Source organism: Catharus ustulatus, chromosome 13 (assembly GCF_009819885.2).
Source record: "Catharus ustulatus isolate bCatUst1 chromosome 13, bCatUst1.pri.v2, whole genome shotgun sequence".
NCBI lineage: Eukaryota > Metazoa > Chordata > Aves > Passeriformes > Turdidae > Catharus > Catharus ustulatus.
The window spans coordinates 10,028,794-10,050,187 of record NC_046233.1 but is presented as its reverse complement, the minus strand read 5'-3'; the positions used below and the strand labels follow the sequence as shown (position 1 = coordinate 10,050,187).

Sequence of the window (21,394 nt, the reverse complement as noted above, 5' to 3'; positions counted from 1 at the left end):
CTGTGCCTTTCCAGGCGCTGCTGTGGCTGTAACAGCTAACACTGACTCGTACTGTTTAGTTCCTCCTTTGATCTAAATTTTTTCCTCTCTTTTGGGGATTTGTAACCAGAAACTGTTCTCCAGATGTGTGACAGCCAACAGAGGTGCATGTGCAATTTCAAAATGGCCCTGGGTGATTGCTACCAGCTTGTCCTCTTGGCAGCATAGGCAAAATTTGAATTGGCAGGAAGGCAGAGCAGCCCCTGCGGCACTGCCATCCCTGAGTGACTCGATGTGCTGAGCTCCTTGGCCTCAGTAACAGGCAGCTGCAGTCCCAGAGCTGGAGTGTCTGGTTGTGCTTTGTGCCCAGCACTGCTGAGATGATGCAGAGCTAAAGAAAAAGGAGTGGTGGGGTAGAGCAGCTGCCATGCAAATGCTGCTCTCGCTCTCTGTGCTGCCCAGAGGGCAGGTACCTGCAAGATTACCTCCCACAGCATCACAGATGGGCAGTAGGGACTGTGCTGCTGGCAGTGTGGTCATATGAGCAGCTGTACAGGACCAAATGAAAGAGCCATTTAGCCTGTTTTGCTTTCTCTGGGCTTGGGACAGTCAAGTCTCTGTCCTCACAGTGCCCAAGTCACCATGGCCCCTTCCTTCTCCACACTGTGCTGGTCTGCAGCAGAGGTGAAAGCCTGTGTCAGCAGCCTCAGTAACAAGCTTAGCAGAGTGCCACAAATATAAAGGCTTCTGACAATCATGCATTCTGCTAATTGTATTTTATAGTTATTCCTGTATGTTGTAATGTTAGTACTGTTCTAGATACTTGAATTTTGTAAATGCATTTTCTGGGCAGAACACAGGCATTCCCCTGCCATTGATGGTCTTGGAAGTAATTGTTCCATTTCATTGTGGGTCTGATGCCTGTCTGTACAGGGTGGTGGCTTCATGAAGCTTTCCTTAATAACCTGTACTGATAATGGCCCTGTTCACAGTGCTTAACTAGGCTTCACCACTGTGGAGAGATGTCTCTGTTGAACTCTGTGAATAAGGGTTGTGAAGAGCAGAAAGAGCAGGCAAGCTGATGGACATATCACAGACCAGTGTTATTTTGGATCCAGCCATCCAAATACATCTACAGCATCCCACAGACCTGCTGTAGCAGAGCTCTTGCCATGGATCTATGAATGCCAAACTCATCAGCTACAGACAAATAACATCTGAGTAGTGTTTACCCTCCAGTGGGTGACAGGGATGGTGTCCTGCTGGGAAGAACTTGTATGCTGGTGCTGCTCACACAGTCCCAAGAATATTTCTCTTTAAGTACTTTTGCATTTCAGTGTTCTCTTGCTGATCAAAGGCTGTGTCTGTGCCTGGTGCAGGTGTTTAGCATCCACATGCAAGTCCCAGGATGCTGCTGCACTGAGCAAAGCTGTTACAGGACAATTACCTGCACTCACAGTTCTGTGGTTTCAATCCTTTTCCTGAATGTTTGAAAGCCATTGGGCTGTGCATCTGTTTCCCTTCCTCCCAGTGCTGCCAGCACAGTGTGATCCTAACGGGTGCTGTAGTGACAATTACAGACACTGTGTTTTGTGCAGGCTGCCAGAGCCTGTTTGATCATCAAAACACAAATGACACCTGGCTGTTCACCTCTAGGGTTGTAATCTGCATCCCCAAGTGTACCATGTAGGAAGTACCAGAAAGCACGAGGTTCTAATGAAGGAACTTTGCCCAAAACACAATCTGTTTATTTTATGCAGGTAGAAATTATATGTATGCAGTGATTCACAAGGGAAATGGTCTCAACCAGTATAAACACATGGACCATCCTTGTTATTCCACTCAGTAATGAAAAATACATCTCAAAAACCTCTTTTCTGTACAGAGAAAGAATAACTTTTTGTGCTTGTAAAACTCTTATCTCTACTGTCCTCTGTGTTGCTGCTTTACAGACTGAAATAGAACTGTTAGCTGACAAAATAGTACTGATGTCTTTACCACTTGGTGACCTATAGGAAGGCTTGTGTTTGTCTTCAGGGTGCTTTTTGCTTGTGCCTTTGTTTTGGACAGAAAGGTGAAAAACTCAAGTGGAGGAAGGAGAATTGATCTTTTGAGAGCTGCAAGAAAAAAAGTATTGCAGAACTTTGCCTCTAAGGGAGCAAAACACTCCCTTTTAAATGAAGACTTTACATGTTTTAATTCCCTTTGGTTTTTTTGTGGGATGGAAAGGTCACTTTGTATCTATCTAAGCTATGAAAAAAATCAATTGTTTAATCAATTTCTAAAGTGAATCTAGTCACAATGACTGCTGTGGTGTGCCTTGGGCTTTGATGTGTGAAGGTGTCCCAAAAAGCTGCTAGAAAAGTCAATGCAGGGCATTGCTGGAAATAAACTTAGAGAAATTGTAGGGGAATTTTCTGTCCCATTCAGTATGTCCACGGGGTGGATTTTTTTTCCCCCTTGCCCAGTCCCAGCATGGCATCCCCCTGGTGTTCCTACTGAAAGAATGGATCGCTGGGAGCAGATCAACAAAAGCAGTCATGCAGTTCACTTGAGCGGTCATGCATAAATATGAGCAGACTTTCTGCTGTTAAAACTGATGGGTAGCCTTTCCTGAAACCAGTTTTCCATAGGCTGCTTGTTCCTGCTACTTGGAGCTGTCTTGGTGATCTTGTCCCTGACAGACAGCCAGGTATTAGTGCTCCTGGACAGCTGAGCTGGGTGGTTCACAGTGGGAAATAAATTTCTTGCTTTGAAAATGCCAAAGTAAGGACTGGTAAAAGCCACATGTTTCATTCTGCTATTGCCCTGGAATTATTTTCTTCCAAGTGGTATAACAGGCAGAGCCCTTCCAGCTGTCACCCTGACCCACACCCAAACCTGACCTCCTGTGCCCAGAGCATAAGCTCTCTGCCTTGTGCTCTTTGCAAACTTCGATGTGCATTTATTGTATGACACAAAATGAGAAGTAACACAAAATGAGAAGTGCCACACAATGGAAATCTGGTTAGAGGTGGAAGTTCAATGCTAGAACAGAAATAGAGGAAGGTACCAGTCCTTGTGATATGGAGTGCCTGGTTAACATCTGTAAGGGATTAATGCTTTTCATGCAGTCATCTTGAATAAGTCAGGTCTTTGGGGAAGTTTGAGATGGGTAGTTATAGTCTTGGTGTATACTTCAGAGGATATACACCTCTGAAGGGATGGGCTGTGTTAAGTGTAAGAAAGTGCTGCTGGAAAGAAACAGGGCAGCAGGTGACTTCATGTAATGTGTTTCTTGGATGTTTGACTTGGAGTCATAGAATGGTATGAATAATTGATCTGTGCCAACACCAACAGCATACCTCATAATTATTTAATTAAAAGAAAAGGCTGATGTTTCTGAAATCATGGGTTACTGGGCACATTTCACAAAGTGGTATTCCTAGCAGGTGAATTCAGCAAGCATCTGTAGTGTACTCTGTTCAGTACTTCATCAGTATTCTGAAAATAAGTCTAAAGCCACTGCTAATGTTGATTCAGCAGAGAAGCAGGCCATGCTGAGGAAAATACAAAACCATGGCTGGAAATGACAGGAATGTAGGGATTTTTTTTTTCCTTGAATATTCTGAATAGTATGTAAGTCTTTGGCAGAATGGGGGAGGCAGTGAACTTTTCTTTAGAGCTTTTGGAGAAATTATTAAATGGTGATTAAGATAGATAAGATCTCCTTACACTTAGAACAGTCAGATAATTGACTCAGTGAATTGATACAATCTTTGCAGCCTGATTTCTGTAGCTCCTCCATTATGCTGCAAAACGGGTCCAGTGAAATTACATCCATCTGATATCGGCAAGTTTGGACTTCTGTGTGCCAGAGATGCTGATTTTTCAGTGACCCTGAAGAAGGGGGGAAGAGGTGGGGGGAGGACAATCAAATTGGTATTTTAAAATAAACAAACAAAAAAAGTTAAAAGCTGCTCAAGGACTCAAGAAAAGATGCCTTGTACTGAGAAACTGACAGGACCAATCTGTTGATTGCCAAAAAAGCTATTGAGAGGTGACTTGGTTAAAACATGTGCATAATTGACTCTGAGCAGCTCCTCTTTAATCCAGCAGAGAAGGAATTAATGGCTCAAGGCAGAAGACAAACAAATAAGAAATTAGTCTGGCCTCACTGCCAGAAAGAATGATGGAGCCGTTGTAGCAAACTGCTAGCAGAGTAGTGAACTTACATTTTGACCTCCACAGGCCTTTAGTCTGGATGCCATAAACCACTACATTTCACAGAACCACTTAATGGGCTTTATGGAGGTGTGAGTGGATAAAATGGAACAGTGCCTGTGTGTTAGGCAGGAAATCAGAGCGGCTGTACCTTAAATTATGTGACTCTGACTAGTCCTGGTGCAATTGATTGCTGTTTTTCTGTGCTTTAGAAATAACCCCAAGACCAATTCAGTTGTGTTCTTCATCCGTTTGTTCTTTTCCTTCCAAACTTTGCCTAGATGTTTTATGCACCATAAGTGGTACATCCTGGGTGTAAAGAATATTGCTCATGATAGGAGGATCAACTTTAGGTTTGTACTTAAAATAGCTCCTAAAAATAAAATCTTCTTTATATTTTTTTAGATTTCTTAGAAATATCAATGTACTGGTAAAATAAATAGTGTATCTCACCTGTCTTGAGGTATTTGTTTTATTGATTAAACTTTCTAGGAGAGTAGAGTTTTATTGAGCATTTAGTGTGTAAACCCATGTACTCTAAGGAATTACGTTAAATTCCAATGGCATTTAAGTAATTCAGTTTCATAATCTTCTCGTGCATTCAATGTGAAAATCCTATACAAGAAATAAATCTGATGAATGTTGTAATTTAGCCTCTGATTGTTTTGGAATAACTTGTGATTGTTTACAGGCTGAAAACTAAAGAGTTTTACAAGGCTGGGAAATCATCGAGCTCATTTAGTCTGATGCTGTGTAAAGCAAGCCAGTGGCCTTTCTTGAATTTAAGCTAAACATTCAAGTTGAGACTGAATGTTAACAAAGAGAAGAGTTGCAAGTGATGGAGAGCTTGCCCTACTAAATACATTTCAAAATACCTTTGAGAAAAGAAGCTTGAAAAACAGACCTTGGTGTGCTCAGGCCAGAAATATGCAATTAGCAAATTATTAACCTTGTTGTGAATGGTTGAAGTAACGTGGTACTTGCTCTGTTTCACTTCTGATTGACTATATAAAAGCCACCATCAGCAGTCTCTGCTGTGTGCTGGATTGCAAAATCTGCTAATTAACACATTAGTTTCATATTGCTGCTGCCAATGTTTGCATTGAAGAACGTTTCTTTTTTTGGCCATATGGATGGGTGGGAATATCAAGATCGTGTTATGGCTCTGTGTTCATTCATGTGTGATGCTTTGTACTCTGTTTTTCCCAAGACATCTAATCAGGCTTGGGGCTGAGCAGTGCCTTTTTGGAGAATCTTTAACTGAAAGGTCAAAATAAGCACAAGGCCCAGAGACAAGTCTTGCTGTCACTCTTCCCAGCCACCCCCCGCCCTCCTTTGTGTGTGTCTCTCTCCACTATACATATGTAGGAGTCCTTCACCCAGCACATTCATCTGGTATTTCTTTCCTGAGACTAGGGGCTTTTAAGTGCCACTCACATCTTCCCAAACAGAACACAACTCTGCCAGCTGGATCTCCCTCAGGCTGGGGGGGATGATTTGTGGTGTGGGAGCTCCTGGCACTCACCTGCTGATGGGGCTGCAGGCTTTGCACCATTGCTGTCAGCTGCCTGGCATCTCTGTATCTCAATTAACCGCGTGTAGGTAGATAGGATTTTACCCTATAGGCAGTATTTGCTTGGAGACTGCTATCTGGTGGTTCTTCAAGGGAGTGGGAAGGAAAATGTGCCTTACGGTGGTCTCAAAGTGAGGGTCCATGATGCCATGGAAGCTGAAGACTTGGATTTGCAGTCCAGATTGGGTCTGACATAAGTAAATTTGTTCACACTTACCCTCTGCTACCTCCCATCCCTGCACTGAAAGCGTTACCAGGAAACTCTCTGTGGGAGAGCATAACAATCAGGAGGGGGAGATGGTAAAATCTGGGTATTTATTCCAGCTCTCAGGGTGCATCTGAGGAAGATGCCTTTGTTTTACTGAATGAGAGATATTTTATGGTATTGATGGGTTTGTGCCTGTTGTAAGAGCATTTGGGGCAGTCAGCTCTTTTGCTTTTACTGTCACTATTTCAGCCCTGCTTGGTTTCTCCTTTCCCTTACTCGCCAAGTGCGACTGAAAATGAGGTACTGAAGCAGCCCATCTAGTTTTTTTGTATGCAGTCTAGCAAATATTAGTGCTGGAAACTGGGCTCTTACTGCTGTTTGTCTGGTAACATTACCCTCTGTTGTTTCCTTGCGCTGCTTTTGAAAAACGCTGGTTTGGTTTCTGTTTGAGAGGTGGTTGGCCCATAAATGTGCTCCAACCCACCTAATAATTCTTCTCTCAAATCTTTCATCAGGTTTTTTTCTGTTATATAGTTTTAAAAGAAAAAAAGCCCAAATGCCTTCCTTTTACCCCTGGAAACAGCGGTCGTCTTGTTCTGCTGAGTGCTGCTCATACTGATCACTGCTGTTCCCTTTGTCTTCGTTTATTTTAGAGTTAAGTTATAAGCTGTTTAAGACTAGGGTATTTTTGTTCTGTATTTTTGCAGGATCTTTTACATGGGTCTTCTAAACACTAAAATAAATGCTCTTAAAGGCAAAAGTACCATCTGTATCAGGGCAAGATGGTCATTGCTCTAAAAATGAAGTTTAATGGGTTTATTCTGATAAACCATTTTGGCAAGCACATGCCAGCACAGGGGAATACTTGTGTCAGGGCTGGGCTCATGACCATCTTCTGTCTTTATGCTGGATTGCCCTTTGTCAGCCAGATGCCTTAGGATCCCACCTTCTCCCTCTGTCCCTCTTTTGACAGTAGCTGTGCTGCTCAGCAGGAGCTCCCTGGCTGTGTTTGCTTTAGCTGGAGAGGCGTTTGCCTTCACTGCAGAATTCCAGTTTCCAGCTGCCGGGAAACCTGGAGAGCTTTTGTTGATTTATTAGGGCACAGTGCACCTCAGGAATGCCTTTGCTAAGGAGTTGGAAATGATGGAGGGAATCCTGTCTGTTGCAGTGTGAAGCCTTCTTGTTTCTCTTTACAGGAACACCAAGCAGGAATCCCCCAAAGCAAGGCAGGGAAAATTGCTCACTTGGCTGACTACTTTGGAGAGTGTCAGAGTGAGACTCAGTTAGGTTGTCCTGGCACAGAAGTTAAGCAGGTGAATGATAGCTGCAATTCTAAGCGAGTTTTTGTGGGAGATGATGCTGTGATTTGCGTTACCAGAGGATTTGTATGCATTTGGTTGCTGTTAAGAGCTGGCATTCCTGAGCCACTGACTAGGGTTTTTTTCTGGGACTTGGCTTTGGGCCATTTAAATCTTTTGCACTTGGAAGAAGCAAGTTTCAATCTCTTTGGATTTGCAAACTTCTAAACGTTTTACAATACAGATACAACAATGGACTTGGCTTTTTAATTATCTTTGGAGATAGCAAAAGTCTATGGACTACAAGTTTAAAAACTACTGACATGAGCATGACTTCCTGTAGTGAGTTCAGTAGAATACCTTCACCTCTCTAAAGTGTTGCAGCCATCTGATGTGCACCCCTTTCCTTTGTTGTATTGGATACACACACAAATGCATGTTTCTGGACTTTTTCTTTCATTTGAGATTTTCGAGGCTGTTGCCCCAGGTGATTGAAACCAACAGAGAGGAAAATGTTTGGTGTTTGTACAGGGTGGGGTGGTCAGCTGGTCACTTTGTGTTGGTCAAGTGTTTGGTAGTTGCAGAGTAGGTTGTGTTTATGGGGCATTGGTGCTGAGAAGGAATTTCCTTTCCTGGCTGAGGTAGAAAGGCTGTCCATGTACAGCTTTATTCCTTTGCTTTAGCATTCCTTGAGGTTGTTTCCCTATTTTACAAATGCATCTTTTGAGGACTGCCAGGAAAATGTCTCTCTCAAATGGAAATGGAAACTTCTGAGCTCACAAGAATGAAAACCTTTGGGCCTGTGCTCACTGAGTGAAAAGAGGATTACCAACCAGCCATTCTCCAGTGTGCAAAGCAGTGGAGCAAAGTCTGCAGAGACCCTCTGAAAGTTATTGGCTTTCCCAAGGAAGGGTGCTTGTGAATAGATTTAAATAAGGTTGTTTGCGTCCCTCTTGGCTTCCCTGCTGCATGTACAGAAAGCAGTGAAACTTGGAACTCAGTAGATGCCTGAATAAAATGGGATTTTTTTTTAAGTAGATGCCTTGTGAACAGGTCTAGAGCCAGTGTTCCTGCACTACTGTAAGAGAATTAATGGGTTTGTGACTGCATTTAGACCTGAAAAAAGCAGGGAGGCAATGCTGATTTTTCCAGAACTGCTTGAAGGGTTCAGAAATGAGGATGGTGTGCTGGAGCAGATGCAGATGGCTTATTTTCACTGGGGATTGTTAAACCTGCCAAAGTGTAAACTGCATCTTAACAGGAAGATGTGAGACAAGGCCTGCACATCTCTCCCTCCTAATTACTACAGCTCAGCTGCTGCTGTCTCTTACGCTTATACATTTGAAAGGTGATAATGACAATGTCTTGAATGGCAAAGCAATAGCAAGAAGGTTGGTTTTTTGTTTGTTTGTTTTTGGGGTTTTTTTGGTTTTTTTCTGTAGTCTGGAACAAAGAAGTTATTCAACCAATAGTCAAAAATACCGCTATGAAAAATCTTTCTCCCAGAAACTGCATCTATTATTCCAGAAGATAATCAGAATTTCTGTAGATCTTGATGGCTTGTCTCCTGAGTGACTACAGGTAAAGCAGCAACCAACTTTCTCCTCTTTCCCACACCGACAGGCTCAGGAATGTTCACCACAACAGTGGGACTTTCATTTTTGCTGCCCCTGCAGTTCTGCACTAGGTTGCCTCTGTGCACATTATGTTTTTCAAGAAGTTGGAAAGCTCTTCTCACCTGTTCTGCAAAAATCTCCTGTAACATTTTCACAGCAGTTAACTTCAGATGCCAAAACTCAGAGTTTCAAATCCTCATAATTTGTGGCATGCAAAAGATGAGGTAGTTTTTATTACCTCCCCTTAGAGGAACAGATACTTCAGTGTGAAAGGTGACACTGTGGTTGTGATTGCATTGCAGGGGTACAGCAAGAGTGGAGGCAGTGGCAGCTCCCAGTTGGGCTGCATGTGATGGTTGGATTTGGTGTTTCTCCTTGAAAATCTGTTTCAGGTCACTGTGTCTCATGGCTGTCTTGCTGGTCAGCTATAAATGTGTTTAATCTTCCCTCACCCATATCCCACTCTGTTTCACTGTATCCCTGTAAATCTGGTTTAAGAAACAGCTTTGTAGAAGTTTGTCTTTCTGCCTCGCAACTTGCTCTGTTTAGCTCAGGAGAACATGCTGCCAGGGCAGGATGGACTCTGATCAGACACTGCATGGGCTGATGGGGCTCCTCTTCTCTTGGGAAAAACAGCAGAAAAAAAGGCAAAGCAGTGCTAAAACCCACAGATTTTGGGTTTTTTTAGGTGAGAGAAGAATGTCCTGCATAGCCAATTCACAAGTAGGGAATAAAAGCTGAAGCAAGGGGAGGCCTGTCCATTTGTATCAATCAGCCTGGGAAATGGATTTCTCTCTTGAGGCATTTGCCTCAGGCATCTTGCCAAAAGGCATCTGGTCTCTATTGACTTCAAACACTTACAGTTCCTAAGCCCGAAATGTGCAGAAAGCTCATGAACTGTGATCAGCTGAAGGCCAGTAAGCATGACCTGATGCTTCATAAAAATCAATGAATTAAAGAGCTGTGGCTTCTGGATGCTTTGGAAGTATGAGCAGCACCTGCTGTGCAATGTGAACCTAAAGAGCATCAGAGGGTAATCAGCTCAAGCATGGATCTAACCTGTATTTATGGTAGGAAAGTGTCCTGGAATCTGTGCTGAAAATCAGAATTTGCATAAGGGAAGAGTTTTGGCAAACACATGCAATTACTTTCTTCATGGATCCTATGTATGAGCTTTTTTTCTTCAGAGCACAAAGAATTCAAGATAAATTTTACTTTGGAGCTAAAAAGGCATGTTTTTAGCAAAGGCAGTGCAAGCAGTGTTGGGACAAACTCCAGGTCTTTGGTGTTCCTGAAGAAACACAAACAACTGCAGAGAAGGGTATAGCTCAGATCCTTTTGCCAGCATGCTTAGCAGGCAGCCCTGTACCAGATCTGGTTCAGGCTTCGACAAGTGACCTCTGTCACTGAACAGGAACATAAAGAGCCTCAGTGAGCTGAACTAGGCTTTTGCCTGTCTGCTCTGGAGAGAGAGTAACCTCAGTGTTGCCTTGCTTCCCTCCGTCAGTGTGTCTGTGAAAATACAAACTAGATTTAGCTGCCAAAAAAAGACATTTGAAAAGTATACATAGCTCTCCTGTGTCCCAACTTCTGTAAAATATGGGTTATGGTTGGTTCCTGTATATGGCACTCGGTAATTTTACGGAAGAGAAAACAGCACCACTGCAACTATCCACACAACACTTAATACAGTGAGGTCTTAGTCTGTGCTAGGACTCCAGAGTGCTATTCTGGGCATTATGAACCCGATTATATTACACATAGAGCTCACATGGCTCAGAGCCACACTCAGGATATTAACTGTTTCTATTAAGCTTTGCATTTAGAGATCCTTCTGTCAGAGGAGGGGGCAATGCTGGACGAGCTGGCATTCCCACAGCAGAACAGTGTGTGTGAGTATGGTTAGGGAGCATTTTGTATTTCATTTGCACAAGGGGTAACCCGAGTTCCGGAGCTTCCTAAATTATGGGTGCTCAGTATAATAATCTTTTCAATGAACTAGTTTTGTAGCTGCAGGTGTTGTGGAGGAGACACTGATGCAGATGTGCAGGAGAAACCTTACAAAGCACTATAAATGAATCATAAGGGGAAATCTATATGTAGTGTGTCACCTGGCAGAGAATGTGATAAAGTGGCACTGACTGCCATGACATGTGATTCTTGACAGCCTGTGCCCCTGAAAGAGTATTTTTAAGACTTGGTTTAGTTTGTGATGAAGGTGACTTTAGGAATAGTGAAGGTCCTTCTGTTTCTCGTATAAAAAAAAGGTTTCTTTTCATGATTTTGTTTTGTGCTGTTCCAGATTTTGTAAAAACAAACACCCTGAAAGCCCAAACAACAACAACAATAAAAGAAACCCTTTGTGGATCACCCCTGTGATACAAACAGAGTTGATTAATTTCTCGCTGTTTGCATACACATTGTCTGCCAATGGTGGTGAACTGCAGCTCTTCCTTCCCTCATCACCCTGCAAGTGCAGGAAGAGATAAGAGGAATTTATTTAATCCTGCCCTCACACTGGCTGAATTTGAAGCACACTACCAGGCAGGTATGCTGAATTTGGAGCCTAAATGATTGCCTTGGGTAGGAAAGGGAGGCAGAGAATATGGCTGTTAGGGATATGAGGCACTGGGATAATGCTAGTGGGAGAAGAAGGGTGCTGGACGTGGTAGCACATGCTGTTGGGCAAGCAACCTTTCATCTTGCCCTTGAGCTAATGAGAATTTGCCTTTGCAGGGCTTGAGATTAAAACCCTCTTCCCAGTAAAACTGCAGTTTGTAGCTCCTTTCTTTGTACTGGGAGAAATGCAGCTGTTGAGCAGCGCCTGGCTACTGTGCAGTGAAGTTATTCTTTGCAGGAGACAGAAACAAGTGGATGGAGGTATCCATGTGGATCCACTTGCCACTGTTCTGTTCATGCTTTGGCTGATGGAGAGGGGCTGAGTTTGCATGTTTTACTGAAGAATATCCCCTTTCTCAGAAAGCAAACAGCTGATATCTTGACCTTGCAAAGGCCTGGACATCTTTACCTTTTGAAAGCACTGCTCTCCAAATGCGGGTCTATAGTGCAAGAAATGCACGTGATGACCTTGGTCTCCCTGAGCCTTCTTGGCTACGTTTTTTGTCTTGGATGCCAGTGACCCTGAGATGTGCGCATTTCCCTCTGCTGTTTTGTGTTAAAAATGAAGAACAGACTGTAATGTGTGGAAGCAGTTTGTGTGAACTCATCAAAGTAAACTTGAGGAGATGGTGGTGGTGGTGGTGGTTGAAAGAGCTTCGCTGAAACCTGGTAATTGAGCTGGATATAGTGAAAAGGGCAGCCAGGAAGGGACTTAATGGAAATCAGTCCCCAAAATAAATATTGCATGAGTGGGGCATGAAGAGATAGAGTCTCATCAAATCAGATTCTGTGCCTTGAGCCTTCCTCCAGAATTTCCTGCAATTTAGACAAATGACCAACTTCAGATTTTTAAGTGGTGTTTGTGCTGAACACTTGCAGGCGCGCGTTCCCATCCAGCTGCTGAACAGAAATCCTCATTCTTCAGTCTCGCTCTGCGCTTTTTAGTGGCAGCAGCTTTTGCAGCAGGAGCCCCCCCGGGCCAGGATGGGTTTTTCTGTGAAAGAAGGCAGCGCGGGCAGGCAGGCATTATCCCCTGGCCGGAAGGAGGAGCGGGCTCCCCGGGGAGGAGGGACGGCAGAGTGATTCATTGCAGCTGGCTGCAGCTCGGCCTCCTCTCTCTTTGCCCTGGGTGCCAGGGAGTGACAGCTTGTGGGCAGCAGGCCAAGCTGTGAAAAGAGGAGTGTGTGAGGCCTTTAGCTTTCTCATGCTTTATCAAGCTGCAAAGAATAGCTCGATATTCAGCCAGCGTTGGTGCAGGTCAGGAGAATGGAAATGCGAACTTAACTCCTGACATGCTGGCTGATGGCTGACCGCAGGCTCCGCGCCCACCGGGGCGGCTTTGTACCGCAGCATGTGGGGCAAAAGGGAGCAAAAGTGCCTCGATGACATGGTAAAGGTAACTTTTTGTTTAGTGGGCAGCCTCTGTGACCTGCTGGAAGAGCGGAAAGATGAAAAGAGGGCTTTCCTCTTGTGGCTTGCTGTCTGTGTGCTGGTGGAGGATGGACACACTGGGAAGTAGAGCTGCAGGGATGAGGAGCGTGCTGGGAAAGCGAGAGGGGCTGTGGTGGACGAGGGGCAGTCTGTCCCTTCGCTGCTGGCACAGTGGTGTCAGTGGGAGCAGGACAGGCCGTGTCCCGGGATGTCCCCTGTGCCGAGGCGCGGCCCGCCTGTGCTGAGGGCTGCCCGCCGGCGCGCAGGGAGTTAAGCTCCTCATCGCCCGGGGGTGAGCCTGCTTGGGGGTGTTGAGCTCCATTCCCACGGCTTTTCCTTTCTGAGGGCTGGGGGAGGGATCGCCTGGAACAAGTAAAATGCCTGGAGGCTGGAAAACAGCACCCCGGCCCCTCCGGCCTGGTGCTGGTCTGGGAGGGATCTGCGCTTCACGGCAGGCTGGGCAGGGGCTGCCGGCCAAGGCCGGGGTCTGGCCCTGCTGGGCAAGAGCCTGGGCTGTTTCTCTTCTTTAGGCGAAGAGAGATGGCTTTGCAGGCAGTACAGTGCCTGCCTAGGGACTGAAATGACAGAATTCTCAGCTGAAACGACATAAAGTAGAAACGAAGCCTGAGCAGTCCTATAGACAGATGAACACAAAGGTTTTGTGGCTGGAGGAGAGCAGCAACACTGGGTTCCCTGCAACACGTGCACGTTTCTCAAAGGCACAAGGCAGCAGAATCTTTCCCGATGCTGACTCTGCCTTCTCCTCCTGCATCGCTTTGAGCTGCTGAGTTGAGGCGTTTGAAGCCCTGAGGAGCAGGAAGAGGGCAGGTGGAGGTCTGAGAGGCTGGGTTAGGGAGTCAGCAGGTGCTCCGAGCACAGCCTGCGTCTTTCCCATCTTTCTCCATCCGCTGTGCAGGGGTCTGGGAGAGCAAGAGAGCTCTGCCACGTTCCAGTTTCCTGTGGATCTGAGTGCTATTTGTGTGAGGTACTAATCCCGACCAGCACCTGTCTCCCACCAGAGGGAGAAGGGAGTTTGCATACTTGTTCAACCCCTAGAAAGACTCTGGAGTCCCCCTCTGAGGTCCAAGCTGTGCAATCCCTATTCTAAACGGCTTTTGAATTCAAGACAAGGTGAACTGATGTGAGCAAATGGGGCCCAGCAGCATAAAGGAGAGATGAACTGTGAACTTAGGGTGCAGTTACACACTGATTCTGCTGGGCTGTGTAGACCAGGTTATGCCAAAAGAGGCTGGATTTTTGCTTGTGCATTGTGCCTTGCATCTGCCCCAGATCTTGTTTGCAAAGAGTGAAGTACTGTGATCCTCCCTCTTGCTGTGCTGGCTCCTGTGGCAGCAGGATCTGGAGGGGAGAGGGTTTGGGAAGCAGCATTGCCTGTGTGGGCAGAGGCTTTGTGCAGCTTGGGTTAGCACCCAGATACAGACCTAGTGATGAAACAACAGGGTGGAAATATTCTGCAAATACCGGACTCGTGGTGGATCTTGTTGATTGTTAATGCCAAAATTCTAATAAAGACTGGCTGGTAGGCAGGAGTCCTTGTCTGTGTTTTCTGCACTCAGGCGCCTCATGGTCACCAAGCTCTGCTGTCGAGTGTTCTGCAGCTCTTTGCTCTGTCCATTTATTCACCCAGCGCTGGGAAATGTGGCTGGAGTGGGAGCAGGGGTCCCAGGCTGATCTGAGCCCTGTGCAATGCAGACCTGCAGTGCATGCACAAAGAGAATTTCCCACTGGCTGCGAGGTAGCTTGGGACCCAGGTGCAGCGAAGGCACCAGCGAGAGCTGGCTCCCCTGCAGGGACAGGGGGTGTGTTCCCATTGTGCCTGTTCTGGTTTGCTCCTGTCTAGCCTCTTCTCATTATTCTCGCCTTGAGCTGTCTCAGCCCAAGGCAAAGTGCTGCAGAACGCTCTGTGGGCTTTCCCTTGAGAGATGTGGGGTCCTTGGAGAGTGGCTGTTCAAGGGAAGCACTGCAGTGGCTGAATTGAAGCTGTTTCAGGCTGCACAGCTCTGAGCTAATCTCCCAGAGGCAGAGACATTACTCACCAATCAGGAATGTGTCTGTATTTTTCCTAATGAGAACAAAACATTTTATCCCTGTTCATTAGCAGAGAGTTAGCGTGTGCAGTTGCTATGCCAACAGACTCCTCTCCTCCGCAGACACACTGGGGGTGTCCTCCATGCCATGGTTAGAAGGGTGAACAGGAAGGCTGGTTCTGGCAAGAAAAAGATCCCATTGTTTTCCCGGGGCTGCCTGGACTTTGTGCAGCTGGCCAGACCATGCCTTCTCAGGGGAAGGGAGCCACAGCGGGAGTCAAGTGCAACAGATTTAATTTATTGGAAAAGTAGTCTTTGCATTTCATGCTCTGTTGTTTTTTCCAGCTTGAGGCACACTCTTCAATAAGAGAAATGAAGGTGTCTCAACGTCCCCAAGAGTCCAGATGGTAAGCAAAATGTGCCGGGAGTCAGCACTGGGATGCCCATGGACTGCTGCAGCCCGCTGGGCTCCTCCGTGTTCCTGATCATCTCCGTGTGTGTGACCACTGTCATGCTGGGCAGCCTCTGGATGCTGCTACGTGACAAACCCACCTGACCAACTGTACCACCTGTGATTAGCTGGACGAGTTCTCCAGGCACGTGGTCTACTGGAAAGAGTGAGTGGCTGTATGTGGGAGTGTTCACTTGTTCCCTTTGCAAAGAGAACATTCTCTTTATGCAGGGAAATCCTGTGAAGGATGAATGACATCTCTTCAATGGAAGCTCTGTCCTGTAGAGTTCTGCTATAAGCAGATGTGTTTACTCCAGAGGTTGCCTATTCGCTTGTCTTTTTTTTTCATTGTCACCCCAGCTTTCTTGAGAGAGTGATTGGGAATTGTGGGTTGCAATGCTACCGAAGTCAGGCCACTGTACACCCTTTGCAAGTCTTCTTGGCACCTCTGGTGCTGCACTTGAAATATAAAAACTGACTTTTAAACTTTGAATTTTCCGTGGAAGGGAATTAATTTAACCTACAGGCAGAAACAAACCAAGGAAACCAAAACAAAACCATGAGTTTCTGATGGTGATCTGTAAGTAGAAACAGGGCGGTGAGTGTTGCCAAATCTGAAGACAGACTCCTGGAACAGGAGTGACGTTCATCTCTGTCAATCACCATGGAGTGTGAGGAGCTGCTTGTGCTGGCTGAGCTTTGTGGTGTTGACAGCTATAGACCCTTGAAGAAATGTCTCCCTGAAACTGAATTCTTCCAGGCTCTTCCTATTAAACAGGATAGTTACAACTCCACTGTCAGTTTCTCTGGCAAAGCACTCTGTAGGTGAATACATGGAATTTGAATATGGGAATTTGAATATCAAATGTAGGGTGGTAGACCAGAGATCCCAGACTGAATGAGTTGCTGGAGATCTGCAAATCTGCATGAACTTCTGGCTGGCAAGTGAAACCCTGACACCTGGATACTAGGAGCTGATGTAGATGAGTCACTGACTTTTGCACTGGAGAGACGAGTGTCACATTAGAGCACTGGGAGTACTGGAGCCCCTCATCAGAAGGATGTCTGCTTGTTGGATTTGTAACTCTAACATCAGGAGAAATAAAATCAGCAGAAATAAAAACAATGAACAAAATGAGACTGCAGCCCCCAGACCAGACCTGTCTGGGGTGCAGCCTGTGTGTTTCAGCTTGGTGATAGACCTGGATGGAACTCTTAGATAATAAAGAGCAAGTTTTCAGAAAATATCTTTCAATCTGAAGCATCAAATAATAAATTCTGAATACATATAACAAATGTACAAAGATTGGAGAGTGTGGTTGCCTTAGGTTTGCATTGCTCTGGGTGGTACCAGTAAAACCACTAAATCAAAGCTGTTTGAAATAGGGAATGAGTAAGTACTTGAGATGACTTGAATTCAGGCCAGTCTCTTCTGGAGTCATGCTTTCAGGGTACATAAAAAAATACAAGATTGTAAGGAGGCCAGAGAACTGTATGTTGTTTTTTTTGAGATACTGAGGTGATTCTGTCCAGATCCTATTGAAAAAGTGCTCAAGCAGAAGTGCACTAGAGGACATGCTTTTTAGTACCTTTAAGTGTGAAAGATCATGTCTGAACAAACTAACTTCTGAAATGTGAGTTACGGTTATTATCTGAGTCGCGCTCGACTTCATTCCTGTGCAGCCGGAGTAGCAACTTGGTGTTACCTAGGAGAGTGTTACTTGTTCCCTCCTCTTCCCTCCCCTCCTCTTTAAGCAGTTCAGGGACTGATTTTCTGCCCTATTTTCTGTGCACCACCAGTTTTTAAGGGTAAAGATAAACACACAACTGCAGTGGTGTGTACAAGAATTCTTCAGGAGAATCGTTCACCTTTGCCTGTGAAAACACGTCAGGTGCTCATAGAACCTTGGGAGCAGGGTTCTTCATTTTTATCAGGACCAGTTATGGGCCATTTGTGGGGTGAGGTGTTCCTTCTAACCATTAAAATGCGGTTCAAAACCCTAAATCATGGGGTAGGTTTATATTTTTAAGAAGCTGTTAGCACTGAGTATTGTAACTGTAGGTAATATATTATTCTGTTGGGTTTTAATGGCTTTCCTTCTCATTTTCTATTCCAGTTATACTTCCACATATTTGCATCTTTAAAAAACACTTATTTGACTCTTAATAGAAAAACTGGCAAAGGACAGAGCAAAGCCAGGAAAGTTATTTCAGCCTGACAGGAAGGTTTAGGTTGCTTAGTCAGCTAAGCATGTATTATTAACAAAGTTCTATATCTCATAAAGAATGTGGGAAGCAATTAGGATTACTGCATTTGTGGAAGAAATCACTCAGGATTTTTGGGAGTCATGATACAAACAGTCTCCAAACCCAAATATTTTTGTATGACTCTGCAGGAGAACAAGGTCTGTTAACAATATTGTTCTGTGTAGTGTCGGGAAATCTATAAGTACTGTGCCCATAATTGAGAAAAAACTGCTGGATTGAAATGCTCACGAAGAAGGTATGACAGAATAAAGCTCTGACACACAATCTTGTGAGGGATCTACCCTACATCAGGGCAGGCTAATTCAAACACAAGATTATTTGTATTTTCAAAGAACTAACAAGGATAGAAAGTTTTTTAAAAATACACCTTGTTCTGGTGGAAGAAGGGTGCAGCTGAATGCTGTGGCTTGAAGTAAACTTGCCTTTGAACAAACTCAGTTTAAGGAGTTGGACTGAATATTTTAACAGAGAACTACTGGACAGGCAATTCATGGAAGTGGGGAATCCCTGCTGTCTTTGATAACTATCACACTGGTTCCTTCAGCTCTTATGGAAGTTGAGTTTTCTACAGCTTTAGGAAAACCATTGCCATCTGAGTAGAGGTAGCTGAAGTTTTTAGAAATGGAACAGCAACAATGAACAGAGGTGTTACCTTCCATACAAACCGTGACAGAATAAACTGGATTCTTCCACCTGGAAATCAATAAGTGGCAGTTATCATAATAAATAAATTAGTTACCTTCTGTTCCTTAACCACCTAGAAAGCTTAGAGGGGGAACAGCTTTTTTTTTCCTTTTCCATTAGAAGTATGAATTGCATGGAGACAGCATGTAGTAAGCTTAAAACCAAGTAACAACCCAGTCCTTGATGTGTGCAGTTAACCTGGGAAACTTCTTGCCACAGGATGCTGTGAATGCCAAATATCTGTGTATATGTGAGGACATGGGGCAGGTCCATAGAAGAAGGAGCTACTGAAGGTTACTAAATGCATAGAAACCACCTTTATCCTAAGGAGTCCCTGAGCTGCTCATTGTTGAAGCCTGGGAGAGTATTCAAGGAGGTAAAGTTCTACTATGTATTTGCTTCAACCTGATGTTTCAGGCAACAGCCAGACAAGGGCAGCCTGGTTTGTCAGCATGGGGTGGGAGGGGGGATGCTAATAGGACTGGTGAAAAAAGAGACTGGCAGAGCTTGTGTTCTAGGTTGGTTCTGTGCTGCTTGTGATGTACAGCATGCACCTCTTGCTTGCTGAAGGCACTGCCTTGGGCTGCTGGAGTCTGCAGGCTGTTGACTTGAATGTGAAGAGAGGCAGAGAGTGTGTTTCTAGAAACTGCACAGGTAGGAAGAGTGGTGGGAAGATGAATATTATAAACAGAGAAGCTTACCTATCCCCTTTTCTTTGTGGCAAATGCTGTTCCTGCTATTATGGGTTGGTAGGTTTTATTGAGATACAGAGACTGCCTTACTGCTGATAGCCTACATCTTATTTGTGTTAATTTCCCTCCTTTGAAAGGGTGTTTCTTGCTTTGTAATGGACTCTTATTTAATTTGAGCTAAAATGGGTGATAAGCTGATGCATGAACAGTAAAAGCTCTGTTCCAAAGCTTTTTCAAACTAAAAATGTCATGGCCTACGTGAGGTTCATACTCTTCAGAAGTACTCAAAACACTGGTCCTATTTTAGGTCCTGTCTAAACATTTAAAAATAACTCAAAAACAGGGCTCACTTCTAGATGCTTCACCCTTGAAAGTCAGCTCTTGCACTTGGTTTTAGATGCTTACCCAAATGTGCAGAGGGCACAGTACAGAACAGTCCTAGTTGTTCCTTTGATTTTTTTTTTAATTTCAGAAGGAAGAGAACAATGTTATTGTAAAGAGAACTATATGTTGTTTTGTCTCTAGAGACACAGACTCTGCTTTTAGGCAGTATCCTTTCGAGTTTTGGGAAGGGAGGGTTTAAAACTTTTTGTTGACTGCCTTTGCTGCTGTGATCCCTGGGGAAGAGCTCTGCAGAGCTGACCGGTAGCGGAACTGTGGTGCTGCGTATTCTTGGAGGCAGACTCTTTCAACTGAAAACTGAGTTGGTGTATTTTGGGAAGCTATAGCCCCTCGCCAAGGATACAGAAACAGTCTTGTGTGTGTATCGTGTTCTGTAGTGAACATTACTCCATGGAGTGGCTGAGGAGTTGCATGCTCAGATTACAGCTGTGGAAAATGCAGACCTGGGGTTGAAGGAGAATCTGGGTGGAGCACATGCAGGATTAGGACAAGGGTCACCTTGGGGGAGACTGGCACCAGGTGGAGGGGACTGAAGTTCTTTCCTGTTCATTCCTCTCCTATTACCTTGATTTAGTCAACTCTGGTGTTGGAAGAAATTTCTATCCCAAACTCTAAGTCTCATCATTGCAGAGTATCTTTTGTGGTTTGTTCTCAGTTTCTCAGTTACTGTTTTCATCAGTAGCTTAGCTTAAGCAGTGATTCTCTCTCAGCTTATTCCTGTGGTTGCTGGACCTGTCTGCCATTCTCCAGATAGTCTGTCCAGATTAGATTTAGTTTGAACCCATCTTGAGCTGGTATGATCTTTTCTATTCCTAGCTGATCCATGATTCTAACTAGTGTATTTCCCACTAAGCCCTGAGAAGATTTGAACTAAAACTTTTTTATGAGGCTAAATTTGTCAGGCTCACCATGGACTCCTGGGGTTGACATTGGGTGGCTGATTGCTCAGTTTGGTCCATGTGTAAGTCTGAGAGGTGATGTCTGGGCCATGCTTTTGTGGGGTTTTGATTAGCTATCTATGTGTGGCAGAGTGAACTGTTTCCCGTAGGAAGACACAGTCCCTGCTGTGTGTGGAGTACACAGCTCTTAAAATGACAGAGGAGGGGACAGTCTACAGACAGAACTGTACTGACCACAGGCTATGGTTTATCCTTCTAGCACAGATGTGCATACTTCTCCCTTATTTCCTTACCAGTCTCTGTTATGTCTAGCTGTTCCTTCAAGCAGAGGAGCAGCCACTCAGCTGCAGAACTCTGTGCTGTTCCTAACAAACTACTGTAAATCTGGTTTTCCTGTCTCCTGGGCACTTTTTTGCCCAGGGGTGACTCTGGCAAGGCAGCGTGGTCTTGAAATGCCAACAGACAGCCAGTTATACTGGCTAAAATTCCTGCTCATAGCAGTTTGCATTTCAGATTGGCACTGCAGACCTGTTTAGTGCATCTCTGCAGCCCTAGGGTGAAGGTCTGGGCTTCCAAAGGGGAAAGGATGAGCTAGTCAGTCCTGCTCAGCCAGTGGCTGTCAGACTGTGCAGGTGGGAGGGTAGCAAACCAGATGAAGAACAGTCTCAACCAAAAAGTCTTTAAAATTCATGGCTCTCATGAGCAGGTAGCTGGTTCTGAACCTTTGTGCCTATAGGATAGCACCAAAGTATTCTCAGCCCTGAACCAGGAGCTCAATATTTTGCCAGAAAAAGTGAGGATCTCCTTAATCTGACTGAACAGAAACTCGTGTTTGTAAAGCCACTTGAAGGTATAAAACTTCTTATTGGGAATTTTTTCTTGTTATAAAATTCCTTGTTCTGGGTAAGACGTGACTAGATGTCTGCATGTTAACAAAATAACTGGAGAACTCTTGCTCTACAAGGTTTATTTCTCTGAGTACCAAATCTTGCAGGTTCGCAGCTTCTGCTTCCTTTGCCACTT

The 21,394-nt window shown here is 44.7% G+C and overlaps 1 protein-coding gene across 7 annotated transcripts in view; it reads left to right on the top strand.

Moving 5' to 3' along the window:
- Positions 1-21,394, top strand: part of PLXNB1 (plexin B1) — a 77,101-nt gene that overhangs the window by 6,075 nt on the left and 49,632 nt on the right. For 2 of the 7 annotated variants that reach the window (XM_033071251.2, XM_033071252.2), the window contains exon 2: positions 15,321-15,592. The exons of 1 other annotated variant lie outside the window; for it this stretch is intronic. The gene's annotated coding sequence lies outside the window, so the exon portion shown is untranslated. Of the gene's footprint in view, positions 1-12,863; positions 12,887-15,320; positions 15,593-18,597; positions 18,755-21,394 lie in introns of those variants that run through there. 4 more of the 7 variants (XM_033071254.2, XM_033071253.2, XM_033071256.2 and 1 more) reach the window with 4 other exon arrangements.